The sequence below is a fragment of the Tupaia chinensis genome, unplaced genomic scaffold, assembly GCF_000334495.1.
Source record: "Tupaia chinensis unplaced genomic scaffold, TupChi_1.0 Scaffold138400_1, whole genome shotgun sequence".
NCBI lineage: Eukaryota > Metazoa > Chordata > Mammalia > Scandentia > Tupaiidae > Tupaia > Tupaia belangeri.
This window is the reverse complement of record NW_006198297.1, coordinates 281,473-288,015: the sequence shown is the minus strand read 5'-3', so window position 1 is coordinate 288,015 and position 6,543 is coordinate 281,473. Positions and strand designations below refer to the sequence as shown.

Sequence of the window (6,543 nt, the reverse complement as noted above, 5' to 3'; positions counted from 1 at the left end):
AAATCCAGCACCCTTACCCACCAGGCCACCTGCCAGCCCCCTGTATCAATGTGTTTTAACTTTTTTTTTTAAGAGCTATTTAATTAATTTTTTAAGAAAGGAATTATTTATTTATTTATTTATTTGCATTTGCTATTACTATTATTATTATTATTATTTTGACCAGAGACAGAGAGAAAGAAAGAAAAAGTGAAAAAGCAAGCCACCAAGTCCAAGACTCAAACTGGGGTCAGCCATGTGGGAGTCTAGCACCGCAACTACCACACCACCTGCTGGTCACTTCAAAGAAATATTTTATTTATTCATTACTCTTCAATTTGACCAAAGAGAAACAGAAACAGAGACAGAGTGAGAAAGCAAGCTGCCATGGCCAGGATTTGAACTGCAGTCAACCATGTGGGAGTCCAGTACCTTAGCCACCATGCCACCTGCCTGCCCCTGTTTTAACTTTTGAAAAGGCAAAAGGACTGCAAACTAAAGACTGAGAACATATTCTTTGTTGCAGGTATAGGTGCTTGCTCACAGCTCCTTTTACAGCTTGTAGAAGGAGCTCAACTTTCTGTGGAAGAAAGGACAATTGTTATTCCCAACACCACAACTGAGACTTTGAACAAGTCACCTTACAGTTTGATGTCTCCATTTCCCTGACTTAGCATAAGACTATATGCCTGGGGAGCAGCAGATGGCAGCGGTTACATCACTGGACTCTCACATAGTCAACCATGGTTCAAGTCCCGGACCTGGTGGCTTGAGAATCATGCCAGGTGCGTGTATGTGTGCCCAAGATCCCGGGAGGAGGATGAAAGAGAAGGGATTGCAGTGTGTCCATCCTCCCTGAGGGGAGGTGATTTCTCAATTTCCCTCTCACTGTGTCTGTCTCTCTCTCTCTGCTGAGAAGCACATGTTTCCTAAGGGTGGCGGGGAAAGACTATATGCCTGTTTGGGACCAGCAGGTGGTATAGTGATTAAGGTGCTGGACTCCATTGTGTTTGAACTCGGTTCAAATTCTGGACCCAGTGGCTTGAAACTCAGGTGTGGCACATGTGTATGTCTGTCCAAAATCCTCAAAGAATGGAGAAGGGATTATGGCATGGCCATCTTTCTTGGGGAGAGATTTCTTGCTTTTTTTCTCTCTTGCTCTCAGCAAGTGCACACGCCCTAATAGCAAAAATCTCTCTCTCTTTTTTTTTAAAGACTATATGCCTATTTGATCTAGGTTAGTTTTGTTCTAACTAATCTCCAATACCTTTTTTACCATAAAATGTCTGTGATCTGCATTCTTAGATCATATAGATGCATTAATTACTTTTCATGGAATTTTTTTCTAGGAAATTTACAGTTATGGTTTCTTGTTTTCTCTTTTAGAATATCTTAAGTGACACTCCACATTTGAGCTCCCACTGCATTCCCTATTGCTAGCATGACCTATGGTCCTTACGATGTTGATGTACTAGGGCAATGTGACACAGGAAGCTGATGTGCGATGTTGGAAGATAAGGTGATATTGGAAAGATGTTTCATTAAAATGCCAAAGTGTGAGAAAGCAGATCCTCCCTCGCATTTCCGCACATTTATATCAAACGGTCAAGTGGTTCCTAAGCAACCGTGTGGAGGCGGTTGCTAGGCTGCCTTGTCACATGTCCACGGATTCAGCCAGGAAAGAAACAGTGAGCCCAAATGCATCCAGATGGGTGATTGCTTAAAAAGACAAGAGGCCAGCATGATGTCATCTCCCACATCCCCAGTCCTACAGGATGACACTGAACCTCAGGGGCCAAGTGGTAGGTAGCATAGGCATGGGTTGCTGTCATTGAAGGCCAACCCTAAAGAACAGCCAAGTGGTGTTATATTAGACTTACCCAGAAGCCCCATACCTCACCAAAGCCAATGAGAAACTGCCACATGGCGACTTCTCATCAGACTGCTTGTCTTGTTGTGTTCCAGCAAAATTGCAAGACTTTGTGTCAAGACCTAAGTCAGACTTCAGCCAAGCTTTTACCTATGTGGCCTATAAGAAAATGTGTAAGGTCACCATGGGGCCATGGTAGAGTTTTTCCCTTATAGCTGCACCATCCAACCTTTCACATATTGTGTGTCTAGTCAAGAATTCTTGGGACCAGCAGTTAGCATAATGGCTATGTCGCTGGACTCCCATGTAGTCGACCGTGGTTCGAGTCCTGGACCTGGTGGTTTAAACTCACGCCAGGCGCGTGTGCGTGCGTGCCCAAGATCCCAAGAGGAGAATGGAGGAGAAGGGATTGTGGCATGGCCATCCCTCCTGGGGGGTGATTTCTCGCTTTCTGTCTCTCTGTCTCTCTCTGTCTGGCGAGCACGCACGCCCTATAGCAAAAACCTCTTAAAAAATTTTATGTTTCCAGAGGATGTGTGTGCTCACCAAAGAGAGACAGAAGCACAGAGAAAGAGAGAAAAAGAGAAGAGAAATCACCCCCAATGGGATATGGTCACTCTGTAATCCCTTCTTTTCATCTCTTTATCTTGTTGGGATTTGGGGAATGTGCTCACACACATACACACATGCCTGGTGTGTTTATCATGCCACTGGGGACTGGGTTTCAAACTGGTTGACCATGTGGAATCTGGTTTACTTAACCACAAGGCCATGAAGCCAGGCCCATTTTTTCTTTTTTTAGTTTGCTATAGGGTATGTACACTCAACAGGGAGAGAGAGAGAGAGCGGGAAAAAGTGAGAAATCATCCCCCCAAAGGGAATGGCCACACTGCAATCCCCTCTCCTCCATTCTCCTATTGGGATTTTGGGCACACATACACACATGCTTAACATGTTTTTCAAACTGCTGGGTCTGGGACTTGAACCACAGAGTCACAATGTGTGATCCAGTCACTTTAATCACCATACCACCTGGCTGGCCTGCCAACCCCATTTTATTACTTTTCAAAATGGCATTTGTATCTGTGGGTAAACAGGGCATGAAATGTTCTGTGAGTGGCTTACTGCTGGGTAATTTAAAAAATAAGAATTATTTATTTATTTTTATTTATCGTTATTATTATTTTAATTTGACCAGGGAGATAGACAGAGAGAGAGAGAGGGAAAGTGAGAAAGCAAGCAGTCAGGTCCAGGACTCAAACTGTGGTTGGCCATGTGGGAGTCCAGCGCCTTAACTACCACACCACCTGCTGGCCCCAACTGCTGGGTAATTTTTTAAAAAATGAATGAATTAATTATTAGTAGTATAGTATTCAGTTTGAGCAAAGCAAGACAAAGACAGAGAAGGGAGAGTGGGAAAGCAAGCTGCCAGTTCTGGGACTCAAACCATGTTCAACAATGTGGGAGTCCAGCAACTTAACCACCACACCATCTGCCAGCCCCTGCTGGGTAATTTTTACTAAAAGGTAGCACCACTGGTGGGAATTGGATATGTTTGTTTAATCCAAAATGGAGTACAGTTCATCTAAGTGTCCTATGTAATATATCCCCACTTGCCCTGCACACAGCAGTGGCAGTGCCATACCTTGAAAAGGCAACTACTGGACTAGCAGTTGGCGTAATGGCTATGTCGCTGGACTCCCATGTAGTCGACTGCGGTGTGTACGTGCCCAAGATCCAGAGAGGAGAATGGAGGAGAAGGGATTGTGGCGTGGCCATCCCCCCGGAGGGGTGATTTCTCACTTTCTGTCTCTCTGTCTCTGTCTGTCTGGCGAGTGCACGCACCCTATAGCAAAAAACCTGTCAAAAAAGAAAAAAAAAAAGAAAAGGCAACTACTGCAGTCAATGTCCATAAACCTCAAGGAGTGTGTGTGGAGGGTGTAGTTATAAAGTCCATTTGTCAGGTTCAGCGTCTCAGGTGCCTAGGGATACAGAGTCTGAAGTCCTCTTTGTCACTCAATTGTGTAACTAGCAGTCTCAAGACATTTGTCCAGTATCCTTGCTTTCGTGTGCAGAAATTACTAGACCTTGTTTTGGGGCTTGGTTCTGCATGGTAGGTGAGTTACCACATCCTGTGTGGGGTTGTGAATAGGTGGTTATGGCCCTTACCCGGGCAATGCAGGACTTGTTGATGCTCATCCTGAAATAAGTCTGTGCCATTGAGGCAGGAGAGAGCTAGCAAATGGAGGTGGATAAGGGGACTGAAGCGTCTTCCTTCCCATGTGGCTAGATAGAAAAACCCAATCAGGGCAGAAAATTCGCTGCCCAAGGAAATGTAAGCAGGAGATTAGTGGGGAATGTCTAGCTGATTAAGCAACATTTGATATAGTCAATGAGGTAATGGCCACCTTTGAAATAGCCAATGAGAAATCACTGGGCCCAACCATACTTGACAGAGCCAATGAGATGAGAACAGTCAGTGGGCCCAACCAATGATCAACCCACATGACCTAGGTTAAAAATTATAAATCCTGCAGAATTCAACGGCTAGGGCCTTTTGAGCCATTTTTTCTCTGTCTGCTCAGACACACTCCTACCTCTCAGAAGTGTATCTTTACTTTTACTTAATAAACTACCTTTTCTTTACCCTATTTGCATGTTTTGTTCAATTCTTTGTGTGAAGGGACCAGCAGGTGGTGTGGTGGTTAAGGTGCTGGACACTCCCACATGGCCAACCAGGGTTCAAGTCCTGAATCTGGTGGCTTGCTTTCTCACTTCCTCTCTCTCTCACTCTCACTCTCTGTCTCTCTCTGGTCAAACTAAAAAATAAATGAATTAATAAATAAAATAAATAATTATTTAAAAAAAATTCTTTGTGTGAAACACCAAGAACCTGGATTTCATAACAGAAGCCATCCAGCAACACCATGGGTATCCACATGGGTCACAAACAGGGGCATAGGTCTTACACAATCCACTGCCATAATGATTTTTCCCCACGGAGACTTCATCATCCAGTTGCCTCGTTGTCAGGCAACTGCCTGTAGGGTTGAAGCAGGTGTGACTCCATCTTGGAGGAACGCCTCCATTATAAACTGTTAGATTCCTATGACTAGAAACTTGCCTTCTCTTTGCCTAAGCGTTAACAGATTGAATTAATACTCTTATCGTCTTCAAACACCACTTCTCCTAGTTGCCTTAAGATAAGGTCTAGTCACTGGACCTTACCCAGAGCCATGGAGACAAGAAGACCATTGAGATGCCTTTGTGTTTAGGCAAGGACAAAATATGCCCTTAGGATTAGTCCAAGTGGAGCGAGCTAGCCGAGTGGTTGTGTGGTACCTTGTTGGAAACTGGTAGCGCTTGCAGCATGGCTGACCAACTGACCGAAGAGCAGATTGCAGAATTCAAACTTTTTCACTATTTGACAAGGATAGTGATGGAACTATAACAACAAAGGAATTGGGAACTGTAATGAGGTCTCTTGGGCAGAATCCCACAGAAGCAGAGTTACAGGACATGATTAATGAAGTAGATGCTGATGGTAATGGCACAATTGACTTCCCTGAATTTCTGACAATGATGGCATGAAAAATGAAAGACAGAGGGAAGAAGAAATTAGAGACGCATTCTGTGTGTTTGATAAGGATGGCAATGGCTATATTAGTGCAGCAGAACTTCGCCGTGTGATGACAAACCTTGGAGAGAAGTTAAGAGATGAAGAAGTTGACGAAATGATCAGGGAAGCAGATATTGATGGTGATGGTCAAGTAAACTATGAAGAGTTTGTACAAAAGATGACAGCAAAGTGAAGACCATTGTACAGAATGTGTTAATTTTCTTGTACAAAATTGTTTACTTGCCTTTTCATTGTTTGTAACTTATCTGTAAAAGGTTTCTCCCTCCTGTCAAAAAGATATGCATGTATAGTAATTAGGACTCATTCCTCCATGTTTTCTTCCTTATCTTACTGTCATTGTCCTGAGACCTTATTTTAGAAAATTGATCAAGTAACATGTTGCATGTGGCTTACTCTGGATATATCTAAGCCCTTCTGCACATCTAAACTTAGATGGAGTTGGTCAAATGAGGGAACATCTAGGTTATGCCTTTTTTAAGTAGTTTTCTTTAGGAACTGTCAGCATGTTGTTGTTGAAGTGTGGAGTTGTAACTCTGCGTGGACTATGGACAGTCAACAATATATACTTAAAAGTTGCACTATTGCAAAATGGGTGTATTATCCAGGTACTCGTACACTATTTTTTTGTACTGCTGGTCCTGTACCAGAAACATTTTCTTTTATTGTTACTTGCTTTTTATATTTTGTTTAGCCACTTAAAGAGAATCTGCTTATGGCACAATTTGCCTCAAATCCATTCCAAGTTGTATATTTGTTTTCCAAAAAAAAAAAAAAAAACAATTTATTCCCCCCCCCCAAAAAAAATAATGATTAACCTGCTTACCTGCTTGTTCTGACTCTGTGATGCGCTTTTGCTTGAGCTTCTGCTTGCTTTTACGGTTGTTAAATCTACCCCCTACTCTTCCAAGCCTAATCACAATTTGTCCTTGTAATCATCACGTTATGGCGGGGTGGAGGGGAACTTATGATCTTTGCCTTTATAAGCACCCTTCTCCTTGCACTTGGGACTGCGGGGTTTTGAGAGACATGAGTCCCTATGTATGCTACCAGCTTA

At 43.1% G+C, this 6,543-nt stretch overlaps 1 pseudogene; it reads left to right on the top strand.

Annotated features, from left to right (window-relative positions):
- Positions 1-5,153: 5,153 nt before the first annotated feature.
- LOC106736308 (calmodulin-like) lies at positions 5,154-5,997 on the top strand (annotated as a pseudogene).
- Positions 5,998-6,543: the final 546 nt, after the last annotated feature.